The sequence below is a fragment of the Heterodontus francisci genome, chromosome 34, assembly GCF_036365525.1.
Source record: "Heterodontus francisci isolate sHetFra1 chromosome 34, sHetFra1.hap1, whole genome shotgun sequence".
Taxonomy (NCBI): domain Eukaryota; kingdom Metazoa; phylum Chordata; class Chondrichthyes; order Heterodontiformes; family Heterodontidae; genus Heterodontus; species Heterodontus francisci.
In genome coordinates, this window is record NC_090404.1 from 8,768,856 (window position 1) to 8,786,127 (window position 17,272).

Below are 17,272 nucleotides of genomic sequence, written 5' to 3' on the forward strand. Positions count from 1 at the left end.
TTTTCACTTTTATAAACTTTACTTTAACACTCAAATCAAAAACAGGTAAATCACTGTCTAAAAATATGCTTAAAGATTACACACTAATCATCAGATGCAACAAAGATAGATCTCTCAGATTTACTCGGCAGTACACTCAGCAAAGATGGCAACGAATAGTCATAAAGTTTCTCAAAACCATGAACTTCTGCAAGTGGATTTCCAACTCCTGTCCTTCAAGATGCAAACACAGATGTATTGTCTCCCCGTCGATAGCGAGCGTTGCAGTCTTCCCTGTAACATTTCAGTCTTGTTGCCGATCAATGTCCCCGGTCCTACTCACAACAGTTTTAACCACGTGGTTCCACCTGTAACTCTAAGTCACTGAAAACTGCTGTAGCAACTCATGTTTGCCAAGGGCCAGCTCCCAGAAACAAACCTTCCCTGTTTGCAGCCTGTCTTTTGAAAAACCAACAGCTTGTCTGGAAGAACAACAGCCTGCAGCTTGCTTCCATACTGCAGACCTGGGAACTGACCATTGAATAGCTCTGGTCACATGACTCTTTCATTTAACCTGGTTCTGACTTCCCAGAATTCTGAAGCTTTGAGTTTCATTTTCCAGTAAATGACTGTCTCAAAAAAAAATCCTTTGATACCAGAGTCCTTGCACCTAACAGTACATTCAACAACTCAACTGTCAGATAAAAGTCTGCACTCGAGGGTATTCAGGGTGGTCCAGACAGCACAACAACCTCCCCTTCATAGATACACGATCCCGACTGCAAGACGATGGTGAGTCCGGGGAGAATGATGGGTAGATACAGTACGTGTTGTCATTTTAACGATAATCCTACCCTCAATAAACAAAACATTCCCTGGAGTGAAATATGAAACATGAAATTTAATTTGGAGCATATCAGATCCTGGATTGTCTTCCTCACACACGGATGTCAAGATGGCCCATGTTACCGGGACTGGTGGAGCTGGACAGGGCCTGACCCAGCATTGACAGGACAGGACTGGGAGGTGATATAAAGCTGATTCACTCACGTGTATCATTTTCATTATTTAATTAATTTTACAATGAGGCTCAGTGGATATTTCCTGTTGGGTTATGTTTCAGCTGAAGGGAGAATAAAAGTTTTCACTTCACCAATCACATCAATGTTCACTTTATCAGACAGCCCTGGCAAATGTCCCTGTAACAGGACACTGATGAAATTTACATTCAGAAATGTAAATGTACAAGGAGTAGAGAGTATAATTTAGATGGAGGAGGGTCTGTGATTACTAATCCATTTAAAAGGGATCCTTCAATCAAAAATCTTTTAGAACCACTGCTGTCGATTTGATGTAACTCTATGTACTCACTGTTAATTCTCTGTAACTCTGTTACTGTGTTTCTGACTCCTAATGTAGCTGCCACAGCTTTTGCTATTATTACCATAATTGTGCTCCATAAATATATATACTGTGATTAGCTTCTCCAATGGCTGCTTTTTGTCTTCCTCAGTAGTAGGGGATATTTGTCCCTATTCTCCTGTAAACATTTTCCATCTTGATCCAAACTGGGTTCAATGTAAGACAGTTCGTGGAATCAGGAATCATTCACCCCTAGACCTGCACTTGCAGGTAAAACCCCAGACAGATCCTTAGTCTGGGCGGCGCAGTGGTTAGCACCGCAGCCTCACAGCTCCAGGGACCCGGGTTCGATTCTGGGTACTGCCTGTGTGGAGTTTGCAAGTTCTCCCTGTGTCTGCGTGGGTTTCCTCCGGGTGCTCCGGTTTCCTCCCACAAGCCAAAAGACTTGCAGGTTGGTAGGTAAATTGGCCATTATAAATTGTCACTAGTATAGGTAGGTGGTAGGGAAATATAGGGACAGGTGGGGATGTTTGGTAGGAATATGGGATTAGTATAAATGGGTGGTTGATGGTCGGCACAGACTCGGTGGGCCGAAGGGCCTGTTTCAGTGCTGTATCTCTAATCTAGTAAGGATTCCTCTAGTTCCTCAACATCTATTTCGAAGGTGAGAGAGATGCTGTGGGATATACACTAAGTTCAATAGCTGAAAGTGATTAACAGACTGGGTTTTGTGTTTAATGATCCCAGGCGTGTTACCTTCCCTGGATCCCAAGGCACTCTGGAAGGTATGGGGAGCTGGGACTTGTCCAACAGAGTAACCGAAGGTAAGAGAACTGAAATAATCTAGAGTTAGAAAGGAGAAAAGGCCCAAAAATGGAGCACTTGGTCAATTAGTCTCCTCTAAGCTTGGAGATGATAAGGGCACAGCACAGTGTGCATTTGGAAAAACATTAATTAATTTGACAGATATCAGAATATTGAACTCCAGCCCAGTTATAAGGATTATTAACATCAGCAGAAATAAACCCCAACCGTCAGAATGAACATGGTTCAGTCCTGGATGTGATTAACAGCAACAATAACAGCAGAATCCAATCCCTGCAGTCACTTGTGAACTCGCTGGTGTTTTGTCAGGTGGGATGAATCCCTTCCCACACACAGAGCAGGTGAATGGCCTCTCCGCAGTGTGAACTCACTGGTGCCTCAGTAGGTGAGATGACCGAGTGAACCTCTTCTCACACACTGTACAAATAAACGACCTCTCCCCATTGTGAGTGTGCTGGTGTGTCAGCAGACCATTACTGCTTTTAAAGTTCTTCCCACAGTCAGAACATTTAAATGGTCTCTGATCAGTCTGAACTTGTTGGTGCTGCTGCAGATTGAATGACCGAGTGAATCCTTTCTCACACACTAAGAAAGTGAATGGCCTCTCCCCAGTGTAACTTCGTCGACGAGTTTCCAGCTGGGATGCAGAACTGAATCCCTTCCCACAGTCCCCACATTTCCATAGTTTCTCCGTGCTGCAGGTGTCTCTGTGCTTCCCCAGTTGGATGATCAGTTGATTCCTCGTCCACACACAACACATGTACGGTTTCTCCCCATTGTGAATGGTGCAATGTTTTTTCAGGCTGTGTAACTGGTTAAAGCTCTTTTCACAGTCACCACACAGGAACAGTCGAACCCGGGTGTGTGCGTCTCGGTGCTTTTCCTATCACACTGATGTTTGAAATCATTTCCTACAGAGAGAACAGACAAACAAAGAACAAAGAAAATTACAGCACAGGAACAGGCCCTTCGGCCCTCCAAGCCTGCGCTGATCCAGATCCTCTATCTAAACCTGTCACCTATTTTCTAAGGGTCTGTATCTCTTTGCTTCCTGCCCATTCATGTATCTGTTTAGATACATCTTAAAAGACGCTATCGTGCCTGCGTCTACCACCTCCGCTGGCAACGCGTTCCAGGCACCCACCTTCACCTTCCACATTCAAAGGCCGATGATATTCAGGTCCTGAAGAATTGAGTGACTGTTAGATATTGACATGGTTTGGGGGGGGGGGGGGGGGGGTTTCCCATCTGCAAATCCTCCCTTTCGAGAGTCATAGAGTTATACAGCACAGAAACAGGCCATTCAGCCCATCGTGTCCATGCTGGCCATCAAGCATCTATCTATTCTAAACCCATTTTCTAGCACTTGGCCCGTAGCCTTGTTTGCTATGGCATTTCAAGTGCTCAAATATACTTTTTAAATGTTGTGACGGTTCCTGCCTCTACCACCCTTCAGGTAGTACGTTCCAGATTCCAACCACCCTCTGGGTGAAAAAGTTTCCTCAAATCTCCTCTAAACCTCCTGCCCCTTACCTTAAATCTATGCCCCCTGGTTATTGACACCTCTGCTAAGGGAAAAAAGTTTCTTCCTATCTACACTATCTATGCCCCTCATAATTTTGTATACCTCAATCAGGACCCCCTTAGCCTTCTCTGCTCTGAGGAAAACAACCCTGGCCTATCCAGTCTCTCTTCATAGCTGAAACGCTCCAGCCCAGGCAACATCCTGGTGAATCTCCTTTGCACCCTCTCTATTGCAATCACATCCTTCCTATAGTGTGGTGACCAGAACTGTACACAGTATTCCAGCTGTGGCCTAGCTAGCATTTTATACAGCTCCATCATAACCTCCCTGCTCTTATATTCTATGCCTCGGCTAATAAAGGCAAGTATAATAAAGGCTAATAAAGGTGCAGTGGTTAGCACCGCAGCCTCACAGCTCCAGCGACCAGGGTTCAATTCTGGATACTGCCTGTGTGGAGTTTGCAAGTTCTCCCTGTGTCTGCGTGGGTTTCTGCTGGGTGCTCTAGTTTCCTCCCATAGCCAAAGACTTGCAGGTTGATAAATAAATTGGCCATTGTAAATTGCCCCTAGTATAGGTAGGTGGTACGAGAATGGTGGCGATGTGGTAGAGAATATGGGGTTAATGTAGGATTAGTATAAATGGGTGGTTGTTGGTCGGCACAGACTCGTTGGGCCGAAGGGCCTGTTTCAGTGCTGTATCTCTAAATAAATCCCATATGCCTTCCTAACCACCTTATCTACCTGTGCTGCTGCCTTCAGTGATCTAAGGACAAGTATACCAAGGTCCCTCTGTACTTCCTCGGGTCCTACCATCCATTGTATATTCGTTTGCCTTGTTAGTCCTCCCAAAATGCATCATTTCACACTTCTCAGCATTAAATTCCATTTGCCACTGCTCTGTCCATCTTACCAGCCCATCTATATCGTCCTGTAATCTAAGGCTTTCCTCCTCACTATTTACGACACCACCAATTTTCATGTCATCTGTCAACTTACTGATCATACCTCCTATATGCACATCTAAATCATTAATGTACACAACAAACAGCAAGGGTCCCAGCACCGATCTCTGCGGTACACCACTGCTCACAGGCTTCCAATCGCAAAAACAACCCTCTTCCTCCTTCCACTGAGCCAATTTTGAATCTAATTTGCCAAATTACCCGAGATCCCATGGGCTCTTACATTCTTAACTAATCTGCCATGTGGGACCTTATCAAAAGCCTTACTGCAGTCCATGTAGACTACATCAACTGCTTTACTCTCATCTGCAAACCTAGTCACCTCATTCAATCAAATTTGTTAGACATGATTTCCCCCTGACAAAGCCATGCTGACTATCCTTGATTAATCCCTACCTCTCCAAGTGGAGATTAATCCTGTCCCTCAGAATTTTTTCCAATAGTTTCCCTACCACTGATGTTAGACTCACTGGCCTGTAATTACCTGGTTTATCCCTGCTACCCTTCTTGAATAATAGTACCACATTCGCTGTCCTCCAGTCCTCTGGTACCTCTCCTGTGGCCAGAGAGGATTTGAAAATTTGTGTCAGAGCCCCTGTAATCTCCTCCCTTTACTCATATAGCAGCCTGGGATACATCTCATCTGGGCCTGGGGATTTATCCACTTTTAAGCCCGCTAAAACCACTAAAACCTCCTCTCTTTCAATGCTAATTTGTTCAAGTATATCACAATCCCCCTCCCTGATCTTTACACCGACATTGTCCTTCTCCATAGTGAACACAGATGAAAAGTAATCATTTAAAACCTCACCTACGTCCTCCAGCTCCACACACTAATTGTCACTTTGGTCCCGAATGGGCCCTACTCTTTACTGGTTATCCTCTTGACCTTAATATACTTATAAAACGCTTTGGGATTTTCCTTTAAGTTGCCCGTCCATGTTTTTTCATGCTGCTCTTCGCTCTCCTAATTACTTTTTTAAGTACCCCCCTACACTTTCTATACTCCTGTAGGGCCTCTGCTGTTTGCAGCCCCCTGAATCTGCCATAAGCCTCCTTTCTTTTCCTATCGAATCCTCTCTATCCCTTGACATCCAGTGTTCCCTGGACTTGTTGGTCCTACCCTTCACCTTTACGGGAACACGTTACATAGGAACATAGGAGTATGAGCAGGCCATTCAGCCCATCAAGCCTACTCCACCATTCAATATGATCATGGCTGATCATCCACTTCAATGCCTTTTTCCCACACTATCCCCATATCCCTCTATGTCATTGGTATTTAGAAATCTGTCAATCTCTGCTTTAAACATAATCAATGACTGAGTTTCCACAGCCCTCTGGGATAGAGAATTCCAAAGATTCACAACCCTCTGAATAAAGAAGTTCCTCCTCATCTCAGTCCGAAGTGGCTTCCCCTTATTTTGATATTGTGTCCCCTAGTTCTTGACTCCCCAACCATGGGAAACATCTTACCTGCATCTACCCTGTCTATCCTTTTAAGTATTTTGTAGGTTTCAGGGAGATCACCTCTCATTCTTCAAAACTCTAGAGAATACAGGCCCAGTTTCCCCAATCTCTCTTCACAGGACAGTCCCATGTTGGCCCTGAACTCTCATTATTTCCTTTTTGAATGACTCCCACTGGTCTGGTGTAGACTTTCCTACAAGTAGCTGCTCCCAGTCCACTTTGGCCAGATCCTGTTTTATCATAGTGAAATTGGCCTTCCCCAAATTCAGTACCTCTATTTCTGGTCCATCTTTGTCCTTTTCCATAACTACCTTAAATCTGACAGAGTTATGGTCACTATCCCCGAAATGCTCCCCCACTGACACTTCTACCACTTGTCTGGCTTCATTTCCTAGGATTGGGCCCAGTACCACCCCTTCTCTTGTCGGACTTTCTACATGCTGGCTCAAAAAGCTCTCCTGTATGCACTTTAAGAATTCCGCCCCTTTTAAGCCTTTTGCACTAAGACAATCCCAGTTGATATTAGGGAAGTTGCAATCCCCTATTATTTTTACACCTCTCTGAGATTTGCCTACATATCTGCTCCTCTATCTCTCCCTGACTGTTTGGAGGCCTGTAGTACACTCCCAGCCAAGTGATTTCTCCCATTTTGTTTTTAAGTTCTACCCATATGGCCTCATTTGAGGAGCCTTCTAAGATATCATCCCTCCTTACTGCAGTCATTGAGTCCTTGATCGATAGTGCAATGCCACCTCCTCTTTTACCCCCTCCTCTGTCACGCCTGAAGATTCTATATCCTGGAATTTTGAGCTGCCAGTCCTGCCCTTCCCTCAACCATGTCTCTGTGACAGCAAAAATATCATATTCCCATGTGTTAATCAATGCCCTCATTTCATCTGTCTTACTTGTAAGACTCCTTGCATTAAAATAGATGCACTCCAGCCTTGCATTATTGGCTTGTGCCTTAACAGGTCTATATTTGCTCTGCCTTCCAGACTAACTTAATTTCTCTTCTACATTTGGCTGTGCATCGCCCCCTAGTGTACCTCCACTCCGTATCCCATCCCCCTGCCAAATCAGCTTAACCCCCCACCCCCCCCAACAGCACTAGCAAAACCCCCAGCAAGGATGTTCATCCCATTCCGGTTCAGGTGCAACCCTTCCAACTTGTACAGGTCCCACCTTCGCCAAAAACAGACACAGTGACCCAGGAAACTAAAGCCCTCCCTCCTGCACCATCTCTTCAGCCACGCATTCATCTGCTCTATCTTCCTATTCCTATACTCACTAGCAAGTGGCACCGGGAGTAATCCAGAGATTACAACCTTTGAGGCCCTGCTTTTTAATCTGCTACTAGCTCCCTAAATTCTTGTTGCAGGACCTCAGCCCTCTTTCTACCTATATCTTTGGTACCAATGGGAACCATGACCTCTTGACTGTTCACCCTCCCCCTTCAGAAGGTCCTGCAGCCGCTCCATGACAACCTTGACCCTAGCACCAGGGAGGCAACATACTATTCTGGAATCACATTTGTAGCCACAGAAATGCATATCTGTACCCCTTACAATAGAATCCCCTATCACTATAGCTCTCCCACTCTTTTCCTCCCCTCCTGTGCAGCTGAGCGACCCGTGGTGCCACAGACTTGGTTCATGCTGCATTCTTCTGAGAAGCTATCTCCCTCAACAGTATTCAAGGTGGAATACCGTGTGAAAGGAGTTTACAAAAGAGATCACTGTCAACACAGGATAGAAATTCAAAACAGATAATATTAGTTTTCGGAAATATTCTTTCCTCTCTCATTTCCCAAAGCTGTTCAGTTTGTCACTCACTGGTTCCTCTCTCTCTGTCCTCCCCTGAACGTGCTGACTCTGGTTAGGTTCAGTTCTACACTCACTGGTTCTCCTCTCTCTCCCTCTCTCCTCCTCTGAAGGTGCAGCCTCTGTCTGGGTTCAGTTCTGCACTCACTGGTTCCTCTCTCTCTTGCCTCCCCTGAAGGTGCTGACTCTGTCTCGGTGTATGTGCTCTCTCCCCCTCCTCAAACACTCTGGCCCTCCCTATTCATTGTAATATCTGCCAGTTTTGATGATGGTCTCTCCCTGACCACTCATAATTTCTCCTTCGTATACAGACACTCCCTGATCTGTAATCATACATCACAGAAGTAGGCCATTCAGTCCATCATGCCTGTGCTGGCTCTCTGAAACAGTAATCCATTTATTCCCATTTCTCTACGCTTTCCCCATAGCCTTGAAAAATTTCCACTTTGAAGTTTTTATCTAATTCTCTTTTGAAAGTTTTTTTTTTGAGCCTGCTTCCTCCACCCTTTCAGGCAGTGCATTCCAGATCAGAAAAACTCACTGCCCAAAATCATTTCCCCCCCCAACCCCACCCCACCCCAACCCAACCCCACCCCCAGCATTTGTGGACAGTTATTTTAAAACTGTGTCCTCTGGTTACAAAGGGTTGTGAATCTTTGGAATTCTCTGCCTCAGAGAGTTGTGGATGCTCCATCATTGAATACATTTAAGGCTGGGATAGATAGATTTTTGGTCTTGCAGGGAATCAAGGGATATTGGGAGCGGGTAGGAAAGTGGAATTGAAACCCAAGATCAGTCATGATCGTATTGAATGGCGGAGCAGGCTTGATGGGCCATAGGGTCTACTTCTGTTCCTATTTATTGTGTGTTCTTGTGTTTTGACCGTCCAGTCAGTGGAAACAGTTTCTCCCTCTCTACTCTATTAAACCCCTCAGAATTTTGAACACCTCTATTAAACCTCCCATTAACCTTCTCTGCTCTCAGGAGAACAATCCCAGTTTCTCCAGAGAATTGAAACCCCTCATCCCTGTTATCATTCTAGTAAACCTCCTCTGCACCGTCTCTAAGGCCTTGATGTCCTTTCTAAAGCCTGGTGCCTGGAACTAGACGCATGACTCGAGCTGAGATCTAATTTAGAAAGGTTCACTATAACCTCCTTGCCTTTGTTCTCTCTGCCTCTATTTATAAAGACAAGGATTGGGTCTGTTTTTAAACAGCCTGTAACCTTCAAAGATTTGTGGACAAACACCTCCAGGTCTCTCTGATCCCACTGTCCATTTAAAATTGTTCCATTTAGTTTATTTTTCCTCTCCTCAATCTTCCTTCCAAAGTACATATTGGTTTTATTAACCCAGCTGCTCGAACCAGCGCTCTCTGTCTCAGCCCCCGCTGGCCGCGCATGCTCACCTTACACCGTTCGCCCGGGTGATTGACGGCAGCTCCAAACCAATAGAAAGGGACCCGGAGGGCGTTGAGTCCTCCAACCAGAGGGAGAGATGGTGGGGCTCGTGGCACCAAATGGGCGGGACCCTCACCGTTTCTCCAACCCCGCCCCTTTTCCTATTGGCCCGAAGCTGCTGTCAATCACGGGGGGCATGGTGAGCTGTCAGAGAGAAAGCAGCAATGATTTTCAATAGCAGTTTTTTTTTAATTATTCATTCATGGGATGTGGGCGTCGCTGGCCAGGCCAGCATTTATTGCCCATCCCCAATTGCCCTCGAGAACGTGGTGGTGAGCTGCCTTCTTGAACTGCTGCAGTCCATGTGGGGTAGGTACACCCACAGTACTGTTAGGAAGGGAGTTCCAGGATTTTGACCCAGCGACAGTGAAGGAACGGTGATATAGTTCCAAGTCAGCATGGTGTGTGACTTGGAGGGGAACTTGCAGGTGGTGGTGTTCCCATGTATTTGCTGCCCTTGTCCTTCTAGGTGGTAGAGGTCGCAGGTTTGGAAGGTGCTGTCTAAGGAGCCTTGTTGCATTGCTGCAGTGCATCTTGTAGATGGTACACACTGCTGCGACAGTGCGTCGGTGGTGGAGGGAGTGAATGTTTGTAGATGGGGTTCCAATCAAGTGGGCTGCTTTGTCCTGGATGGTGTCAAGCTTCTTGAGTGTTGTTGGAGCTGCACCCATCCAGGCAAGTGGAGAGTATTCCATCACACTCCTGACTTGTAGATGGTGGACAGGCTTTGGGGAGTCAGGAGGTGAGTTACTCGCCTCAGGATTCCGAGCCTCTGACCTGCTCTTGTAGTCACGGTATTTATATGGCGACTCCAGTTCAGTTTCTGGTCAATGGTAGCCCTAGGATGTTGATAGTGGGGGATTCAGCGATGGTAATGCCATTGAATGTCAAGGGGAGATGGTTAGATTCTCTCTTGTTGGAGATGGTCAATGCCTGGCACTTGTATGGCGCGAATGTTACTTGCCACTTATCAGCCCAAGCCTGGATATTGTCCAGGGCTTGCTGCATTTCTACACGGACTGCTTCAGTATCTGAGGAGTCGCGAATGGTGCTGAACATTGTGCAATCATCAGCGAACATCCCCACGTCTGACCTTACGATTGAAGGAATGTCATCGAAGAAGCAGCTGAAGATGGGTGGGCCTAGGACACTACCCCTAGGAACTCCTGCAGTGATGTCCTGGAGCTCAGATGATTGACCTCCAACAACCACAACCATCTTCCTTTGTGCTAGGTATGACTCCAGCCAGCGGAGGGTTTTCCCCCTGATTCCCATTGAACTCAGTTTTGCATGGGCCCCTTGATGCCATACTCGGTCAAATGTTGCCTTGATGTCAAGGGCAGTCACTCTCACCTCACCTCTTGAGTTCAACTTTTTTGTCCATGTTTGAACCAAGGCTGTAATGAGGTCAGGAGCTGAGTGGCCCTGGTGGAATCCAAACTGAGTGTCACTGAGCAGGTTATTGCTAAGCAAGTGCCGCTTGATAGCACTGTCGATGACACCCTCCATCACTTTACTGATGATTGAGAGTAGACTGATGGGGCAGTAATTGGCCGGTTGGACTTGTCCTGTTTTTTGTGTACAGGACATACCTGGGCAATTTTCCACATTGCAGGGTAGATGCCTGTGTTGTAGCTGTACTGGAACAGCTTGGCTAGGGGCTTGGCAAGTTCTGGAGCACAGAATATGCTGGAATATTGTCAGGGCCCATAGCTTTTGCAGTATCCAGTGCGTTCAGTCGTTTCTTGATATCACGCGGAGTGAATTGAATTGGTTGAAGTCTGGCATCTGTGAGGCTGGGGACTTCAGGAGGAGGCCGAGATGGATCATCAACTCGGCACTTCTGGCTGAAGATTGTTGCAAATGCTTCAGCCTTATCTTTCGCACTGATGTGCTGGGCTCCCCCATCATTGAGGATGGGGATATTTGTGGAGCCACCTTCTCCAGTTAGTTGTTTAATTGTACACCACCATTCACGGCTGGATGTGGCAGGACTGCAGAGCTTAGATCTGATCCATTGGTTATGGGATCGCTTAGCTCTGTCTATCGCATGCTGCTTACGCAGTTTGGCACGCAGATAGTCCTGTGTTGTAGCTTCACCAGGTTGACACCTCATTTTGAGGTATGCCTGGTGCTGCTCCTGTCATGCCTTCCTGCACTCTTCATTGAACCAGGGTTGGTCTCCTGGCTTGATGGTAATGGTAGAGTGGGGGATATGCTGGGCCATGAGGTTACAGATTGTGGTTGAGTACAATTCTGCTGCTGATGGCCCACAGCGCCTCATTGATGCCCAGTTTTGCATTGCTAGATCTGTTCGAAATCTATCCCATTTAGCACGGTGATAGTGCCACACAACACGATGGATGGTATCCTCAATGTGAAGGCGGGACTTCGCCTCCACAAGGACTGTGCGGTGGTCACTCCTACCAATATAGTCATGGACAGAAGCATCTGCAGCAGGTCGATTGGTGAGGACGAGGTCAAGTATGTTTTTCCCTCGTGTTGGTTCTCCCACCACCTGCCGCAGACCCAGTCTAGCAGTTATGTCCTTTAGGACTCGGCCAGCTCAGTCAGTAGTGGTGCTACCGAGCCACCTTTGGTGATGGACATTGAAGTCCCCACCCAGAGTACATTTTGTGCCCTTGCCACCCTCAGTGCTTCCTCCAAGTGCTGTTCAATATGGAGGAGTACTGAGTCATCAGCTGAGGTAGGGCAGTAGGTGGTAATCAGTAGGAGGTTACCTTGCCCATGTTTGACCTGATGCCATGAGACGTCATAGGGTCCAGGGTCGATGTTGAGGACTCCCAGGGCAACTCCCTCCCTACTGTAGACCACTGTGCCACCACCTCTGGTAGGTCTGTCCTGCCGGTGGGACAGGACATACCCGGGGATGGTGATGGCAATGTCAGGGACATTGTAAGGTATGATTCCGTGAGTATGACTGTGTCAGGCTGTTGCTTGACTAGTCTGTGGGACAGCTTTCCCAACTTTGGCACAAGCCCCCAGATGTTAGTAAGGAGGACTTTGCAGGGTCGACAGGGCTGGGTTTGCTGTTAGCGTTTCCGGTGCCTAGGTCAATGCCGGGTGGTCTGTCTGGTTTCATTCTTTTTTATTGACTTCGTAGCGGTTAGGTACAACTGAGTGGCTTGCTAGGCCATTTCAGAGTGCATGTAAGAGTTAACCACATTGCTGTGGGTCTGGAGTCACATGTCGGCCAGAACAGGTCAGGACAGCAGATTTCCTTCCCTCAAGGACGTTAGTGAACCAGATGAGTTTTTACAACAATCGACAATGGTTTCATGGCCATCATTAGACTAGCTTTTAATTCCAGCTTCTTCCCATTCTGTCTCCTTCTCCCTGTGCACACAGAGCCCGGGAATGGCCTCTCCCTTCCCACACTCACTCCATGTTCCTACTCCACTCCGCCTTTTACAAACAGCCACCTTTTCCCCTGAACTTGGCCCGGACTCAATGCTGATCCGAGTCCATCTGCAGACCCGCTGCCAAAGCGATGTTGCTGCTGGAAGGAGGCTGCTGTTTGCTCCCTTACCCCGGGACCGGGATCTCTCCATTCGCGGCTGTTTTAAACCAACTTCTTCCACTCACAGGCAGTGCTGGGGGGAGGGGAGGACAGGCGGAGATTTCTGCAACAAGTCAGAAAACAGAAATCATTGGGAACTTTCCCCAATTGACTTTTATTAGATTCTGAGCAAAACCTCTGGGACTGATGAGAAAGTTCAGAGAACGGTGAAAACTGGAGGCCTGTCCCTTTAAGAAATTCAATTTGGGATCATTCTGTGCAGGGTGTTTGCTGTTGATGAGCCCGGTCTTCACAAAGCAACCCTTTTAGAAACATATGTAGAACGGGTCAGTCTGTTTGCTGGCACCATGCAGGAGTTAATATTTCACCAACAGTCCCAGGATAGGCTGGGGTTGTTTTCCTTGGAGCGGAGAAGGCTGAGGGGGGACATGATTGAGGTATACAAAATTATGAGGGGCATTGATAGGATAGATAGGAAGAAACTTTTTCCCTTAGCGGAGAGGTCAATATCCAGGGGGCATGGATTTCAGGTAAGGACAGGAGGTTTCGAGGGGAGTTGAGGAAAAATGTTTTCACCCAGAGGGTGGTTGGAATCTGGAACACACTACCTGAAGGGATGATAGAGGCAGGAACCCTCACAACATTTAACAAGTATTCAGATGAGCATCTGAAATGCCATAGCATGCAAGGCTACGGGCCAAGTATTGGGAAGTGGGATTAGTTTTGGACGGGTGCTTGATAGTCTGCGCAGGCGCGTTGGGCCAAAGGGCCTGTTTCTGTGCTGTAAAACTCCATGACTCTAATCAGAATGAAACACTGAGAGTAATATCTAACGGCCCTGAACTGCAGGACTGCAGACAGTACAACAGGGAAGAGTGGGTTAAACATGGGACATTGTCACCCACTGGCACTTGCCCTGAGTGTGGGATTAATACTGCGTCTGTCTTTGCTACAATATCAGTCAGAGCTGAAACTGCATCTCCAGTATGATCTTACTAGATAAAACTAGAAATTTACAGACTTTCTGTAACTGATGCATTGTCTGATTGTCTGTGTCTCACCTTCCTAACTCCCTCTGTCTCTGTCTATCCCTCCGTCACTACCTTCTCTCTCTTTTGTGTCATACATAGTACAAGTGACCATCGCTGGCAAGGCCAGCATTTATTCCCCACCCTTAATTACTCTGGAAAACATGGTGGTGAGCCACCTTCTTGAACTGTTCCCATCCATGTGGGGTAGGTACACCCACAGTGCTGTTTGGGAGGGAGTTCCAGGATTTTGATCCAGTGACAGTGAAGGAACTGTGCTGCAGTTCCAAGACAGGATGGAGTGTGGCTTGGAGAGGAACTTGCAGGTGGTGTCACAGTTCAGTGAGATCCAATCACTTACTGAGTGAGCGAGTATGTAGAAATATAACTCAGATAGAGACAACTTGTTAGAATAGACCTGGGCAGAAGGAAGCTCTGAACTAACCACTGGACTTTCTGTTTCTACCATTGGGAAAAGGGGACTCTTTCCATACATTCAAAACTACTAATAAAATGATTAAAGATCATATACTGTTGTGTGAGCCGGATTTTTGGTAGAATTAGGGTTAACAAGTGGGACTGACCCACACCTTGAGTCACTGCTTTAAGGACGGGGAGAATCTGGAGAGGAGAAAAGAATTAGTAGGAGAAAGGGCTCTGAATCTGGAACAATGATCAGAGAGAGGAAGGAGTGTGTGGGACAGGGATTTATAGATTTGGGAGAATGAAAGGAGAAAGAATGTTCTCTAGAAACTAGAGTTGTCTGTTCTGAATTTCTATCCTGTACTGACAGTGATGACATTTGTAAACTCCTTTTACAGGGTATCAGTAGTATTATGAGAGGATTTGCAGGCAGGAATGTCAAACCAGAGATCTTGGTGAGATCTTACAGAATCACTTAATTCATGTATGATCGGCCTCTGATTCTGGAAATGGAAATATCTGTTCTATCTGTGGCAAAAGATTTCAAACATCAGTGTCACTGGAAAAGCACCGAGACACACAGACCCGAGTGAGAGTGTTCCAGTGCACTGACTGTGGAAAGAACTTTAACCAGTTAACCTGAAAAAAAACTCCACGCATAGAAACATAGAAAATAGGAGGAGTAGGCCATTCGGCCCTTCGAGCCTGCTCCGCCATTCATTATGATCATGGTTGATCATCCAACTCAGTGACCTGTTCCCGTTTTCCCCCCATATCCTTTGATCCCTTTCACCTCAAGAGCTATATCTAACTCCTTCTTGAAAACATACAATGTTTTGGCCTCAACTGCTTTCTGTGGTAGCGAATTCCACAGGCTCACCACTCTCTGGGTGAAGAAATTTCTCCTCATCTCAGTCCTGAAAGGTTTACCCCGTATCCTTAGATTATGACCCCTGGTTCTGGACTCTCCCACCATCGGGAACATCCTTCCTGCATCTACCCTGTCAAGTCCTGTTAGAATTTTACAGGTTTCTATGAGATTCCCCCCCTCACTCTTCTGAACTGCAGCAAATATAATCCTAACCGACTCAATCTCTCCTCATACGTCAGTCCCGCCATCCTAGGAATCAGTCTGGTAAACCTTCACTGCACTCCCTCTTGAGCAAGAACATCCTTCCTCAGATAAGGAGACCAAAACTGCACACAATATTCTAGGTATGGCCTCTCCAAGGCCCTGTATAATTGCAGCAAGACATCCCTGCTCCTGTACTCGAATCCTCTCGCTATGAAGGCCAACATATCATTTGCCCTTTTTACCGCCTGTTGCACCTGCATGCTTACCTTCAGCAACTAGTGTACGAGAACAGCCAGGTCTCGTTGCAAATTCCCCTCTCTCAGTTTATAGCCATTCAGATGATAATCTGCCTTCCTGTTTTTGCTACTAAAGTGGATACCCTCATATTTATCCACATTATACTGCATCTGCCATGCATTTGCCCACTCACTCTACTTGTCCAAATCACCCTGAAGCCTCTCTGCATCCTCCTCACAATTCAACCACCCACCCAGTTTTGTGTCATCTGCAAAGTTGGAGATATTACATTTAGTTCCCTCATCTAAATCATTAATATATATTGTAAATAGCTGGGGTCCTAGCACCGATCCCTGCGGTACCCCACTAGTCACTGCCTGCCATTCACAGCGGGGAGAAACCGTACACGTGTTGTGTGTGAGGATGAGTATTCAAGTGATCGTCCAACCTGGAGAGACACAAGACAGCGCGTAGAAACTGGAAATGTGGGAACTGTGGGAAGGAACTACCCACCCCAGCTGAAAACTCATCGACACAGTCACACTGGGGGGGGAGAGACCATTCACCTTCTCAGTGTGGTGCAAGGGATTCATGACCTCAGTCAGTCTCCAGAAACATCAGTCAATTCACACTGGAGAGGCTGTTCACCTGCTCCATATTTTGGAAGGAATTTACTCTATCAAACTTCTGACATCAGTGAGTTCACAAGTGACTGCTGGGGTTGGATTCTGCTGTTATTGCTGCTGTTAATCACATCCAATACTGACAGTTGGGGTTTATTTCTGCTGATGTTAGTAACTCCTATAACTGGGCTGGAGTTTAATATTCTGATATCCGTCAGATAAATGATTTTTTTTTCAAACGCACACTGTGTCAGTCTTTAATTTCTACAAGATAAAAGGAGATGTCCTATGATCTACTGATCCATTTTTGGGACTTTTCTCCTTTCTAACTCTAAATTATCTCAGCTCTCATTCATTTGGTTACTCGCATGGACCAGTCCCAGCTCCCCATACCTTCCAGAGTACCTCCCCTCGCCGTGGGAGCCAGGGAAGGTATTGGGAACATGCCCGGGATCACTAAACACCAAATCCAGTCTGTAAATAGTTAGTTTTAGCATAATCATGGAAAAGGACAAGGATAAAACAGGAGTAAAAGTTCTAAATTGGGGGAAGGCGAATTTTACGAAGTTGAGAGGTGACCTGGTGAAAGTGGACTGGATACAGCTACTTGAAGGAAAATCAGTGGCAAACCAGTGGGAGGCTTCAAAAGCGAGATTCTACTGGCACAGTGTAGGCATGTCCCCACAAAGATAAAGGGTGGTACGGCCAAATCAAGAGCCCCCTGGTTATCTAGAAGCTTACAGGGTAGGCTAATGCAGAAAAAGAAAGCTTATGACGATCACAAATATCTTAATACTTTAGAAAGCTTCGGGGAGTATAGAAAGTCAGGGGTGAAGTAAAAAAGGAAATTAGAAAAGCAAAGAGAGGACATGAAAAATTATTGGCAGGTAAAATCAAGGAAAACCCAAAGATCAGTACATTAAGAGCAAGAGGAGAACTAAGGA

At 46.3% G+C, this 17,272-nt stretch overlaps 1 protein-coding gene across 4 annotated transcripts in view; it reads right to left on the reverse strand.

Moving 5' to 3' along the window:
* The window catches only part of LOC137349008 (gastrula zinc finger protein XlCGF8.2DB-like), a 27,405-nt gene continuing 10,133 nt past the window's right edge, over positions 1-17,272 (reverse strand). For 2 of the 4 annotated variants that reach the window (XR_010969194.1, XR_010969193.1), the window contains one exon: positions 1,798-3,077. The gene's annotated coding sequence lies outside the window, so the exon portion shown is untranslated. Of the gene's footprint in view, positions 855-1,797; positions 3,078-12,861; positions 13,046-17,272 lie in introns of those variants that run through there. The other 2 variants (XR_010969196.1, XR_010969198.1) reach the window with 2 other exon arrangements.